Genomic DNA, 26,048 nt, shown 5'->3' on the forward strand with positions numbered 1-26,048 from the left:
GTGTGTTTCTTGAATGCATACTGTAGGATATCAGTACATTGCAAGATAGCCTCTCGCCACAAGAGGGAGAACTTAAATGGGCTATTAAGGCTCTTGGCATTAATTGACGTTATCTTGAGTGTCATTGTGGGATAGATGAACAGGTTGCCATGATGATGATGTTACTTAGGAAAACCTTACTCCTGCAAGTTGTACGATTACACAAATCAGAGATTAGAGACCTCAAATATAGCAACTACAGTTCATCTGTTCAAAGCCTAGATAGTGCATGCCAAACTATAGAAAAAAAACTATAAACAAGAAAACAAAAACAATATGGTAAGTCTCAGTACTGAAAAAAATAACTTTGTGCATCGCACACTATCACAGTGGGGTGTGGAAGGAAAACAGGACATCTTCCCCACAACATTCCTAAATGCAGGTTAACCAGCAGTTGATTGGCTCTTCAACAGAAAAGAAAGATGCAATTATCGGGGCTGACAGGGGACTAAGTTGCATCCCTGGCTTCCCAGGGATCTGTAATTTTTGATGACAGTTTAGGCCAATGGTGACGGATTCAGGGACCCTCTAATTTTTATATTATTGCTCCTGGAGCAGTCCTCCAGGTCAGCAAACTTCAGGTGCAATTGCAGCAGAGCCTCGGCCTGCTCATCCTATGTGTCTACCACTATGTTATGTGCCTTGCTAGCAGCACTCAAATTGTGTTCGATATGATCAAGAATTCCACTTTATCATGTAGGTGATTAATGGAGGCTCTGAGTTGCCTTTGTCAGTCCTTTCAAGGAAATAATATGGCTTTAAGTGATCACTGGCAGGGTTATCTGTGGTTGGAAATGCTGCTAGAGAGGGAGCAGGGAACATTTCAGCTATAGAGCTACAGGTACAAGCACAATGTTGCCTTCTTACAGAAGGAGGTTTACAAAGAGAGTATGCTAGAGAGTTTGCTGCTCTCTTACCTCTGTCACCAGTAGAAGCCATCTCTGGTTCAGCTGAATCCTCCATGTCAGATGTAGGATCACTATCAGGCACAGGCTGTGTGGGCAGTGGCATTGGCTCTCTGCCCGGTGCCATGTTGGCCAGAATGTAGTGCAGACCTCATGTAGAAGTCTAGGAGCTGACGCAATCCCTGTGGCTTGGATCCCTTGTGGGACAAAGTGGTAGGCCAGGAGATAAGGAGGAGTGGAGTTCACTGCCTAGGCAGCCTTATTCGTCCATGGCCATGCCACACCCAAGAATGTTTAATTTAATTATTTAATCATGTTAAATAGTTGTTTTCCATAAACTACAGCATTTGATGTTACATGATCTGTGCTTACCTGGGTATTTGATAACTAACCCTGAAATCCCCATTTTTTTTTACTGTAAATTCCACCTTCCTCCATTGTTGTTTTTTTTCTACTCTAATTCCCAGTTAATCTCTGTCCCTGGCCTTAGGCTTTCTACTTCTCACACTCCATTTTTTACCAACTTTTCCTTGGTTTTCCTCCCATCCATACTGTTTTTTGTTCAGCATAAAGTTGAGTAGATATGTTCTAAGCTACTTCTTTATTTGTCATAATGGAAAATGTGATAACACATCTTTATGTTACACTGTATTGCTTGTGCATTACCCTTCTTCTATACATAAAAAATGATTATACAAAATAAAACCTTTACAGCAAATCACTTTGAAGTAAACCATGAATGATGACCCTAAAATTATTCCTCTATCAGGTGTGTTAGGAGAAACCTATTATGTGTTAGCAACATTTTTTTATGTAAAGCTGAATTCCAGGAAAACACCTACAATACATACTGTATATGAGAACTGTTTTACCTGCCAAAAGGATTTGACTGTCCATGCAGTCCTGAGATTTAAACATCTGTGCCACATAACATAGTCCTGCCGGCAGGGGATGAAATATTTCTATGCTGCAATTTAATTTTAGCTTACAGGTCCCCTCTCCTCTGCCCTGTGACTGGCCACCCTGATTGTCTCCCTGTTCTGCTTTCCCTCCTCTTTTCAGAGATTTTCTCTACAAAGGTTTAAAGCATTCAAATTAGGTACGTACACTACTTCCATTAAAAATATATTTAAGGATGTATTAATGATTACAGGGCTCCATTCATTTGTGTTTTTTATTTCTGGCTGGAGTTCAGATTTAACTTTATCATTATCACAAAAGGGCTGGCAGCCCAAAAGGTGATAGCAGTATTTTGGTGACAGAGTCTCTTTATGAACACATGACAGTTCTAATAGACTCCTGATGCCTCCCCTGCTCTTATGGCCAAGGAGATTGGAGACAAGGGAACTGGTGGATCAGAATGTAATGTTTCTGGGTTCACTATACTAAAGATAGATCAGGGCATTGATGGTCCTTGATTTCTCACCATCCCAAGGCTATGTTTACTAGTACTGGGCTCTTAGGAGTGGCAAGAGTTCATGGGGAAAGGATGCACTTTAACAAGATGTAGAAGTGATGAGGTGGCTTTACAACAGCCCAGAATATTTCAACATTGAAAAGCAGAAGCAGCAGAGCAATGTTAATGTGTGACTAGTATTGAAGCTGGGAATTTGTTTCACTGCCATGATTTGTAGCACACACGATTGGTAGTCAAGGGGTTAAAGAATTTTCATAAGCATGACACAAATTTACTCCAAGACCTCCATCTTCCTTCATAAATTTTGCATGGTTAGTTTTAGTTGCGGTGTCATGTAGGACGTGCAGGACAGGCGTCAAACTCAGGAACTGAACGTCTGACATTTTGCTGCTCGGTGCTGTGGTGGTACCTTAGGGATCACACAATGCTTTGGAGTAAGCAGCATCATGCATGATGTATTGGTTTGGGGAATTTTGATCCACACAACACGTTAACCATCATACCACAGAGTGTATGTATCTATTGTGTGATTGGAATTGTATTGTAATGTAGTGTATTTCAAGCACTACATTGCAGGACACGGTGGAACGTACCCACGATGAAGTATTTTGTTTTTTAAACATTTTTTGTAAAATAAAGTATATTTTCAACCAAAAAAAAAGATCATACCCCAGTATTCTTTTTTTTTTGTTCTATGCTCCTGTAGTGATAAATCACTATGTCCTGTGATGGCATCACTTGGCTTCTACATTACTTGTAGATGGAGCTGCTGGAAGCTCAATTCCTCCTAATGCAGGCATGTGCAAGAACTACATCTCTCAAGTGCCCTTTCCCTACAACACAGTGAGGTTGATTCACTAAAGACAAGTAGGCTGTTCATTTCAGGAAAGGAAGTTGCATGTAGAAGGGAAATTGCCCCACATCTTAGTGAATGTGGTTACATTTACTTTGCAAAGAATAACCATTTATGTACTAGGGAAATAAAAAAAAAACATAATTTTTGCTTTCACGTGATTGGATGACAGAAGTCAGCAAAACTTCACCAGGGGAAAATGCCCTTGAAAAGTGAATAGTCTATTTGCCCTTAGTAAATCAGCCACTGTGTGTGGGTATGTTCTTGGGAGTGAAAAGAAACAGCCTTGTTTTACTGGATATAATTCAATATATGCATGTACAGAGGGACAAGACGAAACCGAGGTGGAGAATATCTGGAGTTCTGAATCCCAGCATGCAGAGCTGGCAATGCTGTTTAGGAATTCAGAACAGAAAAAGTCACGGTGTTGTCAGGGATAAAACATGGGGGAATTGTGCATGTATTGCAAATATGTACTTTTTAATATAGCCTCAACATACACTTTTACAAAAGAATGTTTGACATGTAAATATATTGATTCTGTATTTTCACCATGGTAAAATCTGAGTATTATAAATTGAGCACAATAAAAACAAGACTCTGCAGAATAAAAATAATAATAATAATATTATTATTATAATACAGAATGTATCTAACCACTACAGTTTTAGCAGCACTTTACAACATGAGCAATCTAAAAGGGAGGGTCAAGTGATACTAAAAGTAATAACTGTGGGGGCTGAGCTGATGGAGAAAATAAAAGTACAGTTGCTAGTTGGGGGCAGGATAGGCTTCTCTGAAGGGAAGGGTTTTCAGGGAGGGCCTAAATGTGGACAGAGTAGGAGATAGGTGAAAAGATTTGGGTAGGGAGTTCCATAGGCTGGGAGAGTCTCAGGAGAGGTCCTGAAGACAACCATGGGAGGAGGTAACAAGGTAGCTATAGAGCAGGAGGTCTTGGGAGGAACAAAGAAAATCATTGATGGGAGAACAATTAGGTTGGTATTTTCAGACTAGGTTAGAGATGTAGCTGGAGGTTAAGGTATAGATGGCTTTGTAAGTTGGTGTCAGTATTTTAAATGTAATTTGTTGGGTGAGAGGAAGCCAGTGGAGGGATTGGCATAAAGTTGTAGCAGACACTGAATGGTTGATAAGGTGAATGGGTTTGGCAACAACATTCACGATGGACTGAAGGGGGGATAGTTCATGTAAAAGTAAGCCAAGGAGAAGGGTGTTGCAATAGTCAAAGCGACAGATAACCAAGGAGTGAATTATAAGCTTTGTGGTGTCACTAGTTAGGAAGTAGCTTATTTTAGAGATGTTGGTAGGTTGAGGCAGCAAGCTTTGGAAAGTGATTTGATGCAGGGCCAAAAGGAGAGTTCAGAGTGCAGGATTACACCTAGCAACCTGGCGTGCAGGTTGGGTTGATAGTTGTACCATCAATCTTGACAGAGAAGTCAGTTTTGGATAGATTGAGTTTAAGGAATTGGTATACAATCTAGACTCATATGCCTGTTAGTAAATTAGTGATGGAAACTGATGGAGTCAGTTGAGGGGTAGAGAGATAAATTTGGGTGTCATCAGCATAGAAATGGTATTGAAAGCCATGGGAGGCTATCCGCTGACCCAGAGAGGAGTGGTAGATCAAGAATTGGAGAGGTCCAAGAACAGAACCTTGAGGGACATCAATGGAAAAGGGAAGAGAAGAGGGGGAAGTCAAATTGCAAGTGACGCTAAAGCTGTGGTGGGATATGTAGGATGAGAACAAACCATGAGTATAGTCAGCAGGCAACCATTGGAAGAGGTAACAAGAAAGGTTGCACCCACTGACACAACCCTTTCCTGGATGTAGGACAGGGTTGTAAACTAATAAAGATGCCAGGTGTGCATGGAAGATCCCTCAGAAAGTCACCACAGCGTAACAGTGGTGCCGATAAGGGCTCATGCGCACCAAGGTAAGATAAATAGCTTTATTTCTTATGATTTCAGTTCAAACAAATGTGCTGCATTTTTGCATGCTGAAAATAAAAAAATAGGGCTACTTTTTTGCAGAGTGAATTTCAGCATGCTGTAACTCATCACAACAAGACTGTCCAATGCTTCTGCTGTGAACAACCCCTACCAATTTGGAGGGATGTAAGAGGCAAGAAACAACACTTGTTAATATTAATCACAATTACAATGCTGTTACTTAAAATGGTTGTAACCACTCTCAGGTGATACACAGAGGCGAAACAAATCCTCCTATATAAGTTGTACCTCTATCTATCTACAGTCTTCTTCTCTCTACATCTGTTGAAAGTGTTGAATTTATAAAGCTTGTAGAGATGTCAAAAAAGGGGTGAGGAGCGCTGAAGTTATAGGCCCCTTTCAAACGAGTGAACCTATCAGGTCCACCTGTACGTTTTTCAAGCTGACCTGATCTGATGCTCCATTTCTCTCTATGGAGCAGTGGGTGTAAATGGACATGTGTCCATTTACACCTGCCTGCATTCGATCTGATCCTGTCCGCTAAAAATAGGCTGATGGGGATCTGTTCCCTATCTGTCTGGCTGATGGGATGACAGTCGGATGGAAACAAACAGGTGGTCCATTTCCATCCAATAGCCCATAGAAGACAATGGTCTGAGTCCGTTTCCACTCTGCATAAGTGGAGTGAGACTTGTACCTGTCATCCTCTTGCTCAGAGAGGATCAATGAGCAGCTCCCCCCCCCCGACTAAGCGGATCTGCTGATGGGTCCGCATGTGAAAGGTACCATACTCTACAGAGCACAGTGAGGACAGCTCTGAGAACTTCTTGGAGGAAAGGGACCCCCCACACATACACACACACACACACACACACACACACACGCACGCAGCTCACAGGAACACAGCTGAGGCTCTAAATCTGCTGGAGATCCCTCCCCTGTCACCATTTTCTCTTGGTGTCAGGAAAACTTGTCAGAAAGGATTCATGCTGATAGCAGAGGAACAAAGCAGCAGACAGGAATGACATTTAGTGCTCTTAATTGAGACATGTACACACTATAGAGGGATATGCTTTCTTCCTATTTTTCATATTCCATGTGTGAGGATTACAACTACTGTAAATGCAATGAGGTTTAAGAGAAAAAAAAACTGAAGCTGTTTTTATTTCCTTTTTTTAGGCTTTAGATGAAGGCAAACAGTTTTATTTTTGTGCTTACAATCTGGGTTAAACTGTCAGATTGAATGCTGGTACATTTTAAGAAGCCTCTTTATGGGCAAGGTGCCAGGGTAAAAAAAAACCCATAGAACATAGTCGCATAAAACTAATACAAACCTAATAATAAAACAGATCTCTTCCTGATTTCCAGTGTTTTTTTTTTTTCTTGCATGGCTGCAACAAAATCACTAGAAACAGTGACTATCTCTATATAGTTATTATTATACTTCTATCATTCGTATTCACATTCCCTGGATAATTAATGAACCAATTTGAGAGCCCTTTAGCTGCTTACTAACATATTTACATGGTCCCCCCTCCACAGTATAATACACCCTATCTCTTCAGACAAGCAAACAACCTTGATGATTCTATTCCATTTGAATTGCACTAGAATTAGCTGCTCTTTGCAATAGGTTGTAGATGTAGATATGGTTTCTGTAGTGATGTTGCAGACTGCAGCAATCTATTGGCTGCTGGCTTTGTAAATTTCATTCAGTTTGCTCCAATAGCTGAAGGAGAACGACTGGTACAGCCTGGTCCTCTCTCCCTCCTCAGCTTCTCTTTTCCTTTGCAGATTGGGCTCTCTCTCTCTCTGTCTCTGCATAGGCAATCGGAGCTCTTTACTCTCCAAACCTCCTCTGCTCAAGCTGATTGTAATGAATTTTCATGCTGAACGACTATACAGCACTTGCTTTCCCCCTGCCATCAAGACAACCCTTTGTTTTCTGGCTGTTACATTCCTTTGGACTGCAAGACCTCCCTGGATTTCAACAAATATCTCTGTGTATTTGCAGATGTAAAAGGAGCCTGCTTTGCATCAAGCAGTTCGATTAAGGATTTCCATTTTGCAGGATTTGGCTGAGCAGAATACACTGTGTGCATAATCTCTCTCCCTCTCTCTCTCTCTCTCTGCTTTGTCAAGGTAAGATGCTTAGCAGACTTTAAAATGCATTCTGTGTGCTAGTTAAGCTAACTACGCTTGCAAAGAATGATCAGGCAAAACTGCGGTCCTCTATTTGCGACTACTTTCCCCCTATGGCTGCAAGTCAATACTTTTTTTTTCCCCCTAAACAGTGTCCTGTTCAGATACCAACATATGTGTCCTAGGCAGTAATGGTCATTTTGCTGCAGTCGCCTGTTTGAAAAGGACTATGGTTGTGTGTGTATGTGTGTGTGTGTGGTGCTTACAAAGTAGCAGATCAGACCTAAAAAAAAGAATGAAAATACATTTCATCCTGCAATTCTGAAAAAAAGAAAAAAAAAAAATCACTGCTGTGTGATATCTGTGGGGAAGCCCGTTTGTCGTGTTGGTTAACCAAAGGAAACAAGGATTATTGCTGCTATATCCTGTTACAGCAGAGATACTGTATCTGATCATTTGATGCACTTTGGCTTGGATGTTGCAGTGCCAGAGCTTCTTTTCTTTTTTTTTCCTTTTTTTTTTATAGCCACAATGGTATTGTAGTTCATCTTCAGTATTCGGGGCTTTAGGTGGCTTAAATCCTTAATACAGTGTTGTTAGGAAGCAAGATGTGGTATTTTTAAAGGATATTGTGCACTCATAAGCTTGGATATAGAGTCTATGGTGATGATTTTATTGCTAGACTGCACCTTGCATATTGCAACACATTGCTTGCCATTCTGAATGTGTAATGCATATTGGAACAGAACGTGCTTTACAACCTGAGTCTGTCATTGCTACTAGAAAAAGAAGTTTTAAAAAAAAAAAAGATGGAAAGCAAAATGATCCCTCCAAAAGTATGCCCAGCCCCCAATGGTGCATCAGAGGTTTTTAGACCCCCCCACCACTTAAATACTGTGATTGCAATTCTTCTTTATAACTTGATTATTGCCTACCTCTTAGATACCACTCCCCCATAAATGACGGGTTCAGTACCCACCTCCCCACCCCCCTCACCCCACCTTATTTTAAGCTGCATGGTTGATCTGATCTTGCAGACATTAGCTTGCATTGCATGACACAGAGAAGAAAAGGAGACTTTGAGGTCCCCTGCTGCCTTTCATGCAGTGGTATCTAGAAAGTAGCTACTGACTAGCCAGCCTTAGATCCTTTATCTGACCAACTACAGCACGGAGATCTAATCTGGTTTGAATGACACATATATTGCAAGAAGAATGCAGTTTTTTTGTTGTCGTTGTTTTATTCCCTTTTCTACATTTTTGGGATTTTTTTTCTTTCTTTTCCCCAACATAGGAGCAACAAAAGATCCATTTGATGGTTTCTTATGACTTAATGAAGCTTTATCGTATGGCATTTCTGATGGAACGCTGTTTCTATAATGCAGCATGGACTAGTTTGATGCACTATTTTGCCTTATCTCTAGCATTGTGCCTTTTGTACAGGGGACCTTTTAAGACACACAAGCAGTTTTCTGTGTACTTGCCTGAAGTCAGATATGGCTGTATTGATTCTTATCCCTTGCAGATATTAAAAGAACTCAACAAAGAAAAGGATACTGCTTGTGCTCTTTTTACAAATCATTTGAAGATTTGTGCTTTTAAATATTAGTTAACATTGATGTCTGTCTACTTGCTTCCACAAGTGATCATTGCAGCAACCTATCATGAAATCCCATGGCATATGGACCTTCTGAATCATGAAATGGCAATTGACGGGTGTTTGTATGTAGCTAAATCATGGGCTTCACTGACATTAATCGACCGCCCACTGTGAAATGTGACATTACTCAACCCTCTCTGCTAGGATTTGTCACGTATTGTGACAATAAACGATCTTCAGCAGAGGTCAATCCGTGCTGGACCTTTATAAAGTACATTTTGCTCCTAGGTTCTCTGTAGATTTGCCTATCAATGATGTTAAAGGTAAATTAACATAGTGAGATCAGTTAGTGATTGGAATAATCCTGTTGGAATAATCCATGTACATTTCCTAGGAAATGCAAATAAAAATAACAGGAAAGCATGGTATCATTCTAGTAACTCTTCCATTGCTGTAATGAATTATCAGACATTATTACACAAAACAATAAAAATGAAAAAAATAAAATAAAATACTTGTTATTTATAGTGTCTAGCTCTTCTGACCATTTCTAGATGATAATAAATACTGAAACAGGATCCATTATAGCTACAAGGAACAACATCTGTCCTGTTAAGATTAATCCACAAGGTGGTAGTGTGTACACTTCATTTTCAACATTCTCTGTAGTGGTCACTTATCTGAAAGATGTAGTTAGATGTATATACAGTAAAAGGTCTCACCAAGAGCCATTTATTATATATGTAAAGTCCAATACCTGTTTCATGACATCCATTACTCAGTTGAGGCCTTCTGAGTCACATATTTAAAGTCAGCACAGTCAATCTAGTGGAAGTGTATTGGAAAGCTGGAACACAGTTACCATTTACAGGCTATACAGAATGTCTAATCTATATTTGTCAGACTGCTATAGAGCACCATGCTAAATTAATATTAAAAACAAAACTTGGTTCTTTTAGATTGCAGTCCTATGTAAACATTCATTATCAGATATATTTCTAAAATACTATATTTGTGTACCCTTGCAGAGAACATCCAGCCACTCCTGAATGATTAGGTGTTGACTTTGCTAATTAGAAATCTGTTCCTCAGATTCTAGGGTATTATGTTATTGCAATGAAATTATTGACAGCTATTCCCAACACAGTTTCTGAGGATTTCCCATTAGTCTTAAAGTTCAGGACATCAATCTTACAAGAAATGCAAATGGAAGTCAATGAATAATTGCTAAAGATATTCGAAACATACTTTTTTTTATCTGTATGTTTGAACAGGGCATCAGTATACACAGGGGAACAAACATATGTTAGCTGTTAAGGGAAGCTTCATTCTGTAGAACCCACTGTAGCAGTGTGTGCGTGTGTGTGCTTGTGTGTGTGACTCTGCATGCGCGCGTGTGTGTATGTGTCAACTATTTGGCGTTTTCTATTATATACAATTTACAAGGTATTAGCATAGAAAACAATGTAGTATTATTATGAATGTGTCAAGGTCATTCGCAGATTTTATCATACATCAATTTAAAAAGTAAATTACTTGCAACATACTGAAATGTACTTACGTGTCTAGACTATAATTTCATATAAGGTATACAATATTTATAGGGTAACCTCAGTTCTGCAATAGTAACAAGTTGTGTGATTAATGAATCCTACAGCTTTTTCCTTGGCAACCAGTTCAGTTTTTTGCATTTATTCTACAACCTACCTAAAAAGACATAGAGGTAGGTTTACTAAAACTGGTGCACTCAGATTTTAGTGCAGATGTGCATGGTAGCCAATCAGCTTCTAACTTCAGCTTGCTCAATTAAGCTTTGGCAATAAAACCTGGAAGCTGATTGGCTTATATGCAGAGTTGCACCAGAATTTGCCCTCTCCAGTTTTAGTAAATAATCCCCATAGAATCTGAGTTGCTGTAGGTAACAAAATAGTAGATATTGTTCTAGAGTGGTACAGATCCCAGTATGAGTTACATTGGTAATTATAAGCTCATGCTACTGAGCAGTTTAACCTTTTGTTGGCAATAAGTTGATACATTTTAGATGAGATAACTACCAAGTAGAGGTTAAATTCCTTTGTAAGGTGTCAACTTTGCATGTTGTTTAGACTTCTTAGATTAACCTGTAAGTTGCAGACCCAAGGGCCCCAAAAATGATTTTACACTTTGGCTTCCTTCTACATCTTTGCTATTATTTGTTGCAGTCCTTATAAATATATTTTGAGTCCCTTTGCTCACATGAGGGTCTATAGTTTAGCAATTGCTTGTCAGGCATTCTTTGCCGTCTAATGCTTCCTGTATAGAATTACAGCAGTCTAATCAATGTGTGCCAAAACAAATAGTTTTAAATAACGATCAATTACTTTGTTTTGTGTCCAGATTAATTGTCCATAATATATGAGACCAGAAATGTTATACTATGTGTTCTTACCCTTATACACCAGTCTGCAATCATCTTTTATTATTTTATTTGATCTGACATCTGGTTGCTGAGCTACTTACACTGTTGTTGACTGTGCTGCTTTTTTTTATAATCTTAAAGCTGAACTTTAGGCAGACATAAAATACACACATTAGCACAACTCTATAATTAATAATACATCATCAAATGTATTTTAAAACTCAAGCTCTGCAACTATCTACATTTGACCTTGCAATGGCCTCTTAAAGTCCCCTTATAGCAGGACTGGATTGTGAGAGAAAGAAACAGGACAGAGAGATGAGCTTTCCTTTTACTGTCTATTCACAGGTTGGGGTGGATCCAGGATGACCTGGATTCAGAGGAAGTGGGTTTAATGATTCTGGCCATTGGAGTGAGGACATCTAGGGGTTTATTTACTAAAGCTGGAAAGTGCTCCCTTCTGTATAGAAACCAATCAGCTTCCAGGTTTTATTGCTAAAGCTTAATGGAACAAGCTGAAGCTAGAAGCTGATTGGCTACCATACACAGATAAACCAGATCCTGAGGGCTCCAATTTTAGTAAATCCACCCCCTAGTGTCAGAAAAAAGTATATCTCTGGATTGAAAGTGCATTTCAACAAATGTTGGTTTCTGTTATTTTAATTTGAATGAACTTTTATTTATTTATTTTCTGGAGTCCTGCTTTAATGCATTTTAATGTTTATTCTGTGTGTATGATATAGTGCTGCCATATTTTATTCTATAGTGTCATATTGGGGCATTCAGAGCCCTGTTAAACTATGCCAGTTTTTTTTTAAATAAGATAACGCAAACAGCAATAATGCTATGCAAAGCATAGCAACCAATAGCAGACAACCAGAGGGTTTTGCTTCATTTAGCGTTTCTTCAGTCAAGAAACTTGAATTTATACTGCTGATTTCAAATCAAATAAACTCCAATTCTATTTATATTTGTCTAGTGCAAATACTATATATATATATATATATATATATATATATATATGTATACACTCAGTTTTTGGCAGTTAATATCAAAATATGCATTAGCCAAGAAAAAAAGCAAAAAATCTTTTTTAGTATCTGTGTTTTGTATCACTAAACTTAATTAGGGGGTTGATACTTGCTCATGGCAGCAGGGGTATAATCTGTGTCTCTCAGAATTGTAGAGTAGTTGGGTTTAATTGAGGGTAGGTAATTGAAAACATTTAACACAAGCCTTATGAGGAAACATTTTTATAGTTCAATGGTGTACTAATTGACTGGGTAAATTCTGCATACTTAACAGAGTAGTCAAGCTCCTGTTTTTGACAGATTCCCAATATAACCCCCTCGGCTCTTCTAGAAGAACAATCTGCCTTTCATGTTACGTAGTCATTCATAGTGACACAGTCACCTGGAAACGAGAGGAAGACAATTCAGTCCTGCAGGCTGCCAAGAAACATATTGGTCTGTCATTTTCGGAATTAAGCTGATTAAAAAAAGACTTGTTGCTGTAAGTTCCCAGTCTAAATATCCTATAAGAAGCCTCCTAATAAAAGGCTAGCTGTAAGCTTGCAGCTGGCAATAAGCCACATAGATCAATATGGAGCTCTCATTTCAAACAGCAGCACTTCTCTGTCACAGTTCAGCTCAGGTGCACTCAAGCAGTGTTTGTAAAGCATTTATGCTCTGAGCCATTTCGATCCCTACATTTGACAGGGTTATGTACTCAACTCTGTCACCTTTTAATAGTTCTCATTCTGTTTGCTTTATCACTGTTTCCAAGATCTAAATGACAACAATCTTGTCCGTGATTCCTGTCATTTAATCTTTGCAAACTATTGTTTATTAGCACATTACTAAAATAAAATCCAAATGCTGACATGTCAGATGTTTATTAATAAAGTGGATGTAAAACATGACATAGCTATTTTAAATATACAAACAGGGGTTGATTTAGTAAAGGTAAATAGACTCTTCACTTTACAAGGGAAGTTATACTTTGAAAGAAAATTTTCCCCAGAGCTTAGTGAATGTGGTGACATATACATATAATATAAAAAGAATGGCACAACAATGAGTATGTTATATCATAAAATTCCCAAAACAATGGCAACCTAAAAAAGTCCTAAACGTCTGACATATGGTCAGAAGGAGCACTTAAGGGCTGCTGATCCTTTCAGGTAAAGGAACCTGGGTGGTCCAGTAGGATCCAACAATAAAGATCTCCTATTGGACGCCACCAATAAAGGAGAACTACACTTAGAAGGTAGTGTACTCCTTCTTTCTCTCCTTTAATGTGGTGCCATTTCACTCTACAAAGACAACCAAATTACATACAAGGAAAACTGTAAAAAAAAAACTAATTTTTCTCACACAATCAACCCCACTGTATAAAATAAAGCATGTGGTAAATAGGATAAAAATGAGCGCTGGATCTGAAAGATTCAAGCCGCTAGCATAAAGGTAAACCTCGTATAACCTCTTCATAGAAAATAAAATAAAGCCAAAAAATGCAGCGCTTGAGTGTATAGTAAGGAGAATTTACATATGCACAACAGAAATAGAAGGAAATACATTAGAGGTGTGACATGCACCAGGTTTAACATACATAAATTAATGTAAACAGTGGTCGGGTAAGTAATAAAGTTTCATCCGACCAATCGAAGTGCATATAGTGATAGAGATGTTAGAGTCATTAGATCTAGGGGTACATCCGAGTGCCAATCATATCCGTGACTTCTGTGATAGGAGAATAGCTGTAAAATGCACTAATTAGATAGCGCAAGCCAAAGCGCATTGGAGTATAATGACCAACTCCTGGTCACAGCCAAATGGTCATCAGCGTAGAGCCCTCAGGAACAACTGTACACCACTCTTGCCGTCTCCTACCACCAGGGGGAGTGTGCCTCTTTACAGTAACATGAATTTGCCTTATATCATCTATCGCCAGGGGTGGTGTGCTTTCATATCAGGAGAGCACCTTAGGGACTCAGCAATAAGACCCAAAAGAGAGAAATCTTGATAGTGTAGTATTTTTATTCAAGAGATTGGTAAAAACAGGTAGCACACTTACATAGTAATATCCAAAGAAGCTGATTCACAGAATTCAAAAAGATGGCCGACAGTCAGATGCATGGACCATGTAGGTGACAAGTGGTATGAGAGGTATCCTTATCCCTAACACGTTTCGTGGCAAGAGCACATTATCAAAGAGCTATTTTAAATATACAAACAGGGGTTGATTTAGTAAAGGTAAATAGACTCTTCACTTTGCAAGGGAAGTTATACTTTGAAAGAAAATTTTCCCCAGAGCTTAGTGAATGTGGTGACATATACATATAATATAAAAAGAATGGCACAACAATGAGTATGTTATATCATAAAATTCCTAAAACAATGGCAACCTAAAAAAGTCCTAAACGTCTGACATATGGTCAGAAGGAGCACTTAAGGGCTGCTGATGCTTTCATGTAAAGGAACCTGGGTGGTCCAGTAGGATCCAACAATAAAGATCTCCTATTGGATGCCACCAATAAAGGAGAACTACACTTAGAAGGTAGTGTACTCCCTCTTTCTCTCCTTTAATGTGGCACCATTTCACTCTACAAAGACAACCAAATTACATACAAGGAAAACTGTAAAAAAAAACAATTTTTTTCTCACACAATCAACCCCATTGTATATACAGTTGTGGCCAAAATTATTCAACCCCCAATGCTGTAAAGGGGTTTAGGGACTATAGTGTACATTTGGAATTGTATTCAGAATCAAATCCTACAAGGACGTTGTAACTACCCAAATGCAACTAAAATGACATCAATTGTTTATGTAATACAGTAGTAAATGGTTCTTATGTGGTTTCTTCATTGCCACAATTATTCAACCCCTTAAAGACTACCACTCTGAAGAACAGAGGTTCATACAGGTGCTTTCCATCAGGTATTGAAAACACCTGTGGATGTCACCGAGCAGCAATCAAGCATAATAAGCACCAATTAGGCAGCTTTAAAATGACTGTGATACTCAGCTCCTTCTAGACATTTACTGGTGTGGTTACAAACATGGTGAAGGCAAGAGAATGGTCCAGGAAGACAAGAGAAGAGGTGATTTCTCTTCACAGGAAGGGCAATGGCTATAAGAAGATTGCAAAGATGTTAAACATACCAAGAGACACCTTAGGAAGCATCATTCGCAAATTCAAGGCAAAGGGCACTGTTGAAACGCTACCTGGTCGTGGCAGAAAGAAGATGCTGACTTCGACTGCTGTGCGCTACCTGAAGCGTAGAGTGGAGAGAAGTCCCCGTGTGACTGCTGAGGAACTGAGAAAAGATTTGTCAGATGTGGGTACAGAAGTTTCAGCCCAGACAATAAGACGCACACTGCGTAATGAAGGCCTCCGTGCCAGAACTCCCAGGCGTACCCCCTTGCTGTCTCCAAAGAATAAGAAGAGTCGACTGCAGTATGCCAAAAGCCATGTGGACAAACCACAAAAGTTGTGGGATAGTGTTCTGTGGACTGATGAAACAAAATTAGAACTGTTTGGGCCCATGGATCAACGCTATGTTTGGAGGAGGAAGAACAAGGCCTATGATGAAAAGAACACCTTGCCTACTGTGAAGCATGGTGGAGGGTCAATCATGCTTTGGGGCTGTTTTGCTTCTGCAGGTACAGGGAAGCTTCAGCGTGTGCAAGGTACCATGAATTCTCTTCAGTACCAGGAGATATTGGATGGAAACGTGATGCAGTCCGTCACACACCTGAGGCTTGGGAGACGTTGGACCTTTCAACAGGACAATGATCCCAAGCATACCTCCAAGTCCACTAGAGCATGGTTGCAGAGGAAAGGCTGGAACATTTTGGAGTGGCCATCGCAGTCACCAGACTTAAATCCGATTGAGAACCTCTGGTGGGACTTAAAGAAAGCAGTTGCAGTGCGCAAGCCTAAGAATGTGACTGAACTGGAGGCCTTTGCCCATGAAGAATGGGCGAAGATACCCGTAGATCGCTGCAAGACACTTGTGTCAAGCTATGCTTCACGTTTAAAAGCTGTTATAACTGTAAAAGGATGCTGTACTAAGTACTAAGATTGAATGTCACTTGGGGGTTGAATAAAACTGATAATGCTGTGAGCACAGAAAAGACATTTGTGGTTATTTCATTATAACTGTTATGTTATATTTGTCTGACCTACAAGTGCCTCTTTAATGTAAATGTAAGCAAGATGACTGAATGATCAAAAGCAATGTCAAACTGGCCAAAACACTCAATTTCAGTGGGGGTTGAATAATTTTGGCCACAACTGTAAGTGCTTGTTATAATAAAACCGTAGAAAAGAAAGCTTTTTTTGACAGGTCCCCTTACACATTTACTTCTTAAGAATATATTGTCTTTCTTTGATAACCTCTCCTTCTGAAAATACCAATCTTATGGTAATCCAATTAATTTATAACTTTCTAAGTCATCGACTTGGAGTTCTAATATCTCTATGACATTCCTAGTATGCACATTTTTTTGGATTAGTATAGTACACTATGGAATCAAGGGACATCTGGGAAATTATTAAATAAAATAGAGGTCAACAAAAACAGCATCCATAATTGTCTCAGTACATGTCCCTTAAATATGTTTTAAACAGACGGGATCCATAAATAATTTTACTATAGGCTGAAGGGCTATGGTGCAAAATCTAAAAAGTGCTCCCATACAAAACTCAAAAACCTATCCGATTTTTAAAAGGAACCCATTTGGTTGAAAACATCTTGTTTGTGAAGTTGCATTCTTCAGAACTGACATTATCCTTAATTATATCTCAATATTTAGTTAGTTATGAAAGGAGAAGAATGTGTTTCCCAGCACCTGATATGTACAGTACATGCTTGTCAATAGTCAGTGACTCACCAAGCAGTGAAGAAAAGTTAAGGATGGCATCTCCAGAGCCCACCAGAGAACATTTGCAAACAATTAAGCAAGCACAACTCCAGTACTTTAAACCTGATATGTTCATTTTAAACAAAATTAATAAAACAATTTGAATCAAAGAGGCAATGTTTCAATATGCGGATATCCTAGATGGAGGAATAAGTTAAAAAGATAACACAAAACATTTTTAACATCCATCTATTGAAAAAAAACCTTAATTATAATCATATTTATTTATTTCAGGTACTCATATAGCGCCGTCAATTTACTCAGCACTTTACATATATATTGTACATTCACTTCAGTCCCTAACCCTCAAGGGGCATACAGTCTAAGGTCCCTAACTCACATTCATACATACATGTACTAGGGCCAATTTAGACAGGATCCAATTCACCTACCAGCATGTCTTTGGGAGGAAACCGGAGTACCCAGAGGAAACCCGCGCAGGCACAGGGAGAACATGCAAACTCCAGGCAGGTGGTGCCGTGGTTGGGATTCGAACCCACGACCCTAGTATTGCCAGGCAGAATTGCAAACCATTTAGCCACTGTGCTACCCAATATAATATCATATAATTATAATCTTAAAGGATAAGTTCAGCTTTAGTAACATGTTACATGTTATACCCGTATTCAGGGTGTAACATGTGACATATTACTAAAGCAGCAGCCCCCCACCACCCACTATCTCAGCCACCCTCACTGTGATCCACCTGCACAGTCTAACCATTCATTCATAGCTATCTGTGAACTACAAGTGCTGTCTTCCACCGTAGTATTGAGCACCCTTGTAGTTTATTGATTCTTCCTGCTCTTCAGTAACTGTTTGCCCATACAGGAGGTATGGGTAGACAGCTGTACGAAGTTGTCTGCAGGAGCCTGACATTGCTGATCATGGGTGCAATTATCTGCAGCTTCCTAAGAAAAAAAAATATTAAATGCATTTTTTTTTACCTGCAAGAAAAGGACTTTTTATGCTGATAGGATAATTGGTTCCAATCTAAAATTATCCCTAGTATGTGTATGTATGAATGTGAGTTAGGGACCTTAGATTGAAAGCTCCTTGGGGGCAGGGTCTGATATGATTGTAAAATTAATATGTAATGTACAGCTTACACTGATGGCACTATATAAGTACCTGCAATAAATAAAAATTTAAAAAGTGTATCTTTTTACATGCTTTCTGCTTGGTGGCACCATGTAAAAGATTGGAAGCAACGCATGTAGTCCCAACATCCTCTATAGGCATATTATTGATATCCTCTCACTATTATTCAAAGGGGAGATCTACTATAAGAATGTACATATTTAATCATTTCACAGTTTAAGTTCAGAATGTATGTTCTGTGTGATAATTTAAAAAAGACGGCCTACATTTAGTAAAGCATGCTAGTAGAGTATTAATTAAAAATAGTTAAGGCTATATGAAACTAGATAGGCAGGTATCATAAACTGCAACCCCTCAACAAAACAAGGTTAAGAAAAAATACTAAGCTTGATGGAGATTAATGGCAACTGAATTACAATTCACTCATCAGACAAATCATGATGTCATTTTGTACATTAAAAAGTAATATTATCAATCCCAGGACTATCAAGTCTATTATCTAATGAGATACCGTAATTAGCATTGGTTAATTTTAAGGTGTCCCCGAGTTAATTTTTCTGCAGAGGCAGGTTGATGTTTTTATGCAGTTAAAGCTGCACCCTAAGCAAATATAAAAGACACAAATGAATAGAGAACTGTAATTGTGAATATGCCATTAAATGAAAGCAGCGTAAATATCTAAATTTACACATGGTATCCTACCGCTAGGATTGTCCAGCAGAGCTGGAGTTTAAGAAGTAAGTGCAAAGAACCAATTATGTGCTGAAAGAAACATGGATTTATAAAGAGGAAGAAAAATCACAAAGAGGTTGTCTTATCACTGTACTGCTTCTCCTTTCATTGGCCATTATTAGGTGGTGGTGGGTCCAGGACAACTTAGGCTCAGAACAAATGAGGGATTAAATTACAGTATCCATCAGACTGAAGACATCTGATGGCAGAAAAAAAATACTAAATATCTTTAGACTGTAGGTAAATATTTCATAAAAACTGGTTTTGTTATTTTTTTTCTTTTATTAAGCTATTCACTTTGATCTTTTTTTGCCTGATATTCTGCTTTAAAATATACACAGTCATAATTGCATGGCTTTCTGCATGTATTCACACTTCTCTAGTTCAGCAAACACAAAACGCCCTGGTGATAACTGCAGTTCAAAAACTATTCATTTCATCACCTTGTTACCTGCCCCTTTGTCTAATTAAGAATTTAGGGGTCATTTGATGCGAGCAACACCTCCAAATGTCACATAACTCCCTTGTCTGAGAAAATGGTGCACCCATTGGCGTTTTCACAATGTGTGATATGTTCAATAACTTGCAAATCAGATTTCTTTAGTTTTTTTGTATACTAGAAAAATTACCATGAACTACATGTATTCTTGAATGCAACATAAAGGCTTTCATGTCACCACCAGTATGAAGCTGTCCATGTTAATTATTACTTATGGCAGCAGTTGTGGAAAAGTAGCAATAGTACTAAATATATTACTCATACCACTTCTATTACAACTGATGCTACAAATATTTTAATAATACTAATACATATTTGCCAATTTTGTATGCTTGCTTTTCAGTCCTGTTTTAATTTATTATAATTCATTATAGTTTTACTGCATGAAGACTGTATAGTTTGTGTATTTTTAGAATTTGTAGAGTGGAGGGTGATTTTATTCACTGCATGTGGTAATACTGTTGTAATATTGAAATTAATTACCCATAAATTGTTTTTTTCATAATTTCTTGCAGATGATATTAAACTATATATTTTATTACATATTATTATAATTGCATTTGCTAGACTTCTAGGCTGGAAAAAATGTACAGCTGGTATTGTAATTTTATGTAGTAAAAAGAGTTTAAATGTTTGTTTTTAATTTCCAATTAAAATAGGCTTTGTTGGGCTACATAAGATGAATGTCCTTTATTTTATTAGCCAGTACCATGGACAAGTTTCAGGCAAATATATGTCTATAAACACTCAATAATTATAAAATGTAATTAAATAATTTGCTTTGCTAACTGTTATTAATATAGAAAGATAATAGGTGTATGTTCACACAGTCAACCTGATATAGAAGCATGTGTAGCTGTGGGCCAAAATTGGCACATGATTTCAGATTCTCTAAAGACCAGTGTCTCACCAAGGGGGTGGCAAGTAAGATGGAATAGGGTGGTGGGCATAACAGGGAACATGCATATTGCTGTGATAGAGTTCAAAATAAAGGAAACAATTTGCTTCTGTGCTCATGAAAAGCTATTCAGATAAATATTAGAAAAGAGCAAATTGATTTGACCAAGTCATAACTTGCTGTGAATCTGGTTGGTTGGCTCGGATCCTGAGTTCACCAGGAAGCAGCAGTTTGCTTTGCAAGGATGTTGCAACCTATGCAGTACAAACAAATTATCATATCTTCAGTATTGATTATCTAGAATTTAGCAGTAAGGCACCTCAGTGATCATAATGATTTTCACATGCTATTAAAAATTCACTAATACTGCTCCGTACATGGATTTGACATTTATTGAGCAATCAAGGTGGGAAGCTTCAAGACAACAGACAGCATAAACAAACAGATTCCTGGTGGATAATGAATCCTAAATCCCCTTACAATGTATTTAAAGTGTTACTAAACCCCGGACCCTTCATTCACTATATCCAGTCTCCCACAGTACACAGAATATGGAAGTACAATTATTTTAGTAAATATAAACTGCTAAATACCTTTTCTTATCAGCAGTTAGAGCAGTCGTGTGGCTTCTATCTGTGTCCAGCCCACAACTAGCTAAAGCTTGTAGAAGGAGTTTTGTTTCTGCTCTAGGAGAAAGGAAATCCCCTGACCTGTGTCTTGATAGTGCTGATTGTCTCTGTGCTAATCACATGCACCCTCCCAAGAAAAAAATAACCTCTCTAGCAATACACACCAACTGAGCATGTGCATGCCTATGGTTCAGTCTGGAGATAAGAGGTGGTCGCTGGAAAAAGGGGAGGGACAGAGAAGAAAGGATCAAACAGTCTTTTTACACAATGCAGAGGATTAACCCCTTAGGTACCACAGCGAGTATAGCAAGCATGCTTTACTGCATACACAGGCTGATTTTACTGTTGTGGGTTGAGTAACACTTTAAGATTTGTTTCTTGCTAAAACAACATTTTATAATCTTAAAATAAAAATGCCATATAGGGTGACCTAACCACACCCTGTCCTTCCAAATCTACTAAAAAGACCTCCATAAGGATCTGGGTCAGTGGGGCTTTTGGTCACTTTAAGTGGGCTCTGCATTTTCAAACAAGGCTGTAAGTCACCAGACTTTCTGTTCTGTGTTACTCCCATCAGAAAGACAGGAAGAATAAGTAATCTCCCAGATAAGGAAGTGGGCAGCAATGTTTTAAAATGTTCCTTGAACTTCCAAAACTATAAAAGGGTTTGAGCTGGTGGTTGAATATTGATGGAGCCCACTGAAAGCAGCACTGTACTGTTTTTCTAGTGTAAACCTAATTCTATGTACACAATGTTTTCATATGTGATGTACTGAGACCAGGTACACTTCAAAATGTCGGTCATAACTGTTGTATAGTGAGGGGAGTACCTCCTGCTCATGTTCCTCTACTTTAAAGGAAACTTGAATAATTACCTTCAGACAAGATTAGGCTCCGAATTATATTTTTTGTTGCACATACATATATGGAATACTTCTTTGGGAAATGCAGTGTCTGCTCTCACTGTATTACACTTTTCATAGAGTCCTTACCTGCTTATATAGTCCTTCTTATCAATAGCAACAGACCACATTATAAGGACCAAGGCAGACACCCCACCTAAAATGCAACAGACGCCTAATGGCACAGTTACAATCTAGATAGATGTGTTTGCCATTTGCAATAAACAACTTGAAATTTATGAAGTTATGGAGAGAAGCATCTCTGATAAGACAAAATGGAGTATACATAGCCATCTTATAATATCATATATATGTGACTCAGTAAGGGTCATAGTTATTCCTATACACTGTCAATTATATTTTTCATATTGATGATTAATATACTAAGCATTTCCAGTAATGTTCAGCTGATAACATTGTTTGTGATAATTTCCCAGTGTATGGCTATTATGACTACAATTCTACTCGTACTTTTTTTTAGTCGTCAATATACAAATAATGCTTAATCTGTGCTATACTGCAAGGGTGTACAAGTAGATATTGCTCCACCATATTGTCTGTCTAATGTTAATCATCAGCATTATTGCTTTCTTGGGAATTGATGCATACAGCAGGTTTTATATATAGAAAGGCTTTTAAAAGACGTGTCCGTAATAAAATGGAATATATGATCACTACTGTCACTAAGATAGAATCTCTATATAAATCTACTTAATATCTCTGTGCATCTTGTAACATACCAGATCACTGCTCATTCAATAGCAAGGATTCAATAACATTCTAAGTTTCTTACAGAAATTTGCAATTCAATAACCATCTATAATTGCCAACAATTAAATGGAAAGGTTTAGTGTATAAATTACTGAATACAGCAAGTGTAAATGGTATTTGTTAATTGCAAATGTAGGCATTAGTCAAGCACAAGCTACAGGAATTTTACTAATTTATGGGTAAATCTGATAATCTCAATAGCCTGTCTTTGCAAATGCATATCATTTTTAGGTTGAATTGCTGGCAGTTGCAAAGAGTTGCTGATTTAGAATGCATAGATACTTTTTAACTTTAACTAAATCTGGAAGCTGATTATTGTTTATCGTATTTCAAATATTTTCACCTACTACTAAAACCTTAAGAAGCTAACAAAGGGTCTCCTTTCTCCAACAGGTTTTCTAGAGCACTAGCATTTTTGTTATGTTTAGAACCTTCTTCACTAGGACTACAACTCGTATAAGAACAGTGTGTATAGCAAACTTTTGTGATGCATTTGCAAAGCCTTTGGCAAGCTTTGAGCAGATTTTTTGAAACCTTGTAAAGCACATTTTAGCTCTGGATAGGGAGGTTAGGCAAAGGTATTAATAGGAATGCTGCCAGTTGACAAGCTTTTAGCAAACTTTAAGTAGCGATGAAGACGCCTAACAGCTAATTTAAAGTGACAGTCAACACTGCTATTAAGATTTGAGATTGAAAGGTAATTTCATGCTCAATGAAAAGGGGAACTCATTCTAAATATCCTGGCCACTGTATATAGCAGTTGGGTCGCCTCCTGATGCCAGTGTAGCAGACCATACACTGTACACCATACACTACAATACACAGCCCCAGAGTGAGTATCCATCATAATGCTTGTGTTGGTAAGCACTCATTGGTAAGGGCATCCATATGACCATGCTGCCAATGAGAAGTATATCTAAGGCTTCTTCTGGAAAGTTGTGAAAGAAAAAAGCACTTCTCTTTGGTCAGTGCAGTAATGTAGTCACACTGATCAACAAGCACTTGTCATTACTGGATTATTATTAATAGATACTCACTTTGAGGATGTATTTTGTGATGTATGGTGTATAGACCGTTACAGCAGCAGCATGGGGTATTACAGCCAGTATGTTCAGCAGGGTTCAGAAGGATGGCCAGGATATGTGTAGTTAGCTTACCTTTACATTTTACAAAGTGATCTTACCCTTTAAATTATTTAACAAAGCTGACTCAAACTTGCTGAAAGCTTTGTCAATGCTTTACAAAAGCTTGCTGTACACACTGATCCTATACATGTTGAAGTAAGGCCCTAAAGTAGAACTAAACTCTTTTATAGCAGCTATGATCTGCTATGACCCAGCCATTTTAGGGTTTGAAAATGTATCTGAAAGCTGGCATAAACATTCAGGTAACAGTGACAATAATCACCAGAGACATGCCTTATATTTCGTAAACACTGTGCATGCAATAGCAGGCAGAGTATAAAAGAAAACAACATTGGTATGTTTTGAGTAAGGATTTAATAACATTGATTAAACATTTTTGTAATGGTAAATTGGTTGATAGTAATGAAAGTTAAAAAAAACAGCTCTACCAAGCTAATAAACTATAACTCATATCTAAAAACCGCTGTAAAAAATGCAAACATGATATGAAATAAATAAACTCCAACATACAACAATTTATCGCTAAACAAATACATTTCCTGTGCAGTGTAAAGAATCAAACCGTGCAAATGAATAAACTTAAATTGATCACTAAACAAATATATCTAATGAGATAATAAAGTGCTAAAGTGCCTACCTGAGCCAATGCAAATAGATCAAAGTGCTATCAAATACGCAACAGCATCCATAAAACACCCCAAAAAATGCAAAACCTGAAATTCATGTGGTCCATGTCCAGCAAACTCTTGTGCTCCAATACTTGTTCCCCTTAGAGTGGCTAACTCACTGGAATATATTGACCTCTTAATAAGTAGAAGGTCAAACTGTGCTTCAGATTATATACTCTCTCTTTTTGTCAGATCTCTCCACTGTCTGTGCATAAGTATAAGTTGTATGTATCTTCCTTACAACCAGTGGAAAAGGATTTCAAAGTGCATGCTTCCAACCCTCCTGTATGTCACTCTATCACATCCATAGGAAAAACACAGACTGAAACTCATCATTTACCAAAATTTTAAATTTAAAACTTGGAAACACATTCTGGCTCCGTAAGTCCTGGCGTGTTAGACACTAATTAATTAATTTGTTGTTTTGTTTGCTCTATATGTACTAACTGTGAACAAAGGGCATGCTTTGTTGTAAATTACATGATTTATTTATGAGTCCTTATAATTATTATATGTACAAAATATAGTTGCATTTTAATCTAAAACGTAACAATGATAAATTCTTAAGAACATACATAAGTCAAGGGAGAGCACTAATTAATCACTTACTATCTAGAATGTACCTTCTTTAGTACAATATTAATTGTGGTGAATTATAATTTAAGCTAACATTACAGTTTCTTATGGATACTAATATGCTAATTCCACTAATTCTGCAAGGCAAACTATTAAAACACTATACTTCTTTATCATACACTGTTACTATTAGTAATATGTTCAAGTGACAAAATGTACCATTTTGTTTTTCATTTCTCCTTGTTATTGTTTTTATTTGACTTGCCATTTACTGTGATAACAAGTTGCCATGGAGATATGTGGGCTGCCATTACTATTTTATGTGACATAGTTGTTCTAAATTTAGAGTGCAATGATGGAGCCAATTCTGTTTAGAAGCGTAGGAGTATTTTCATCTTTCGAATAAAGAGGTCAATCCTATGGTAAGTAGTAATACAGTACTTAAATGGAAACTATTTTTAGTTATTAAAACATCCATTTGAAGTACTGTATATACATTGCTAAGAACTTCAGTAGAAATTGATAATCAATTAAGTACTTACATTTTGTAAATGTAAACTTGTCTACTCAATAATTCTGTCTAAAAAAAAAAAAGGTAGGGTGGGAAACTATAATTCATTTTGGCCATTTTTATTGTATTTTTAACCTGCTGGTAAAATGATGATTTATATATTGTTCTTTGTTTTTCATTATTTGTATTTGATTTCTATTTCACAAATAAGCATGATGCACTGTTTACAAAAAGGCACGAATCAGCTATGTATATTAGGACTGCTTGACTTATAGATCAAAAGAGACCTTGGAAAGGTCACCATCACTGCTCAGGGAAGATGGGGTTAACATTTCTCAGTGTTTTATTAAAATCCGACCATAGAT

The 26,048-nt window shown here is 37.7% G+C and overlaps 1 protein-coding gene across 2 annotated transcripts in view; it reads left to right on the forward strand.

Annotated features, from left to right (window-relative positions):
* The first annotated feature begins 6,901 nt into the window (after positions 1–6,901).
* NLGN4X (neuroligin 4 X-linked) overlaps positions 6,902–26,048 on the forward strand; it is a 419,494-nt gene continuing 400,347 nt past the window's right edge. For both annotated transcript variants that reach the window (XM_089683877.1, XM_089683880.1), the window contains exon 1: positions 6,902–7,324. The gene's annotated coding sequence lies outside the window, so the exon portion shown is untranslated. The remainder of the gene's footprint in view (positions 7,325–26,048) is intronic.

Source organism: Staurois parvus, unplaced genomic scaffold (genome assembly GCF_062004578.1).
Source record: "Staurois parvus isolate SC_StPar_1 unplaced genomic scaffold, SC_StPar_1.0 ptg000327l, whole genome shotgun sequence".
Taxonomy (NCBI): Eukaryota; Metazoa; Chordata; class Amphibia; order Anura; family Ranidae; genus Staurois; species Staurois parvus.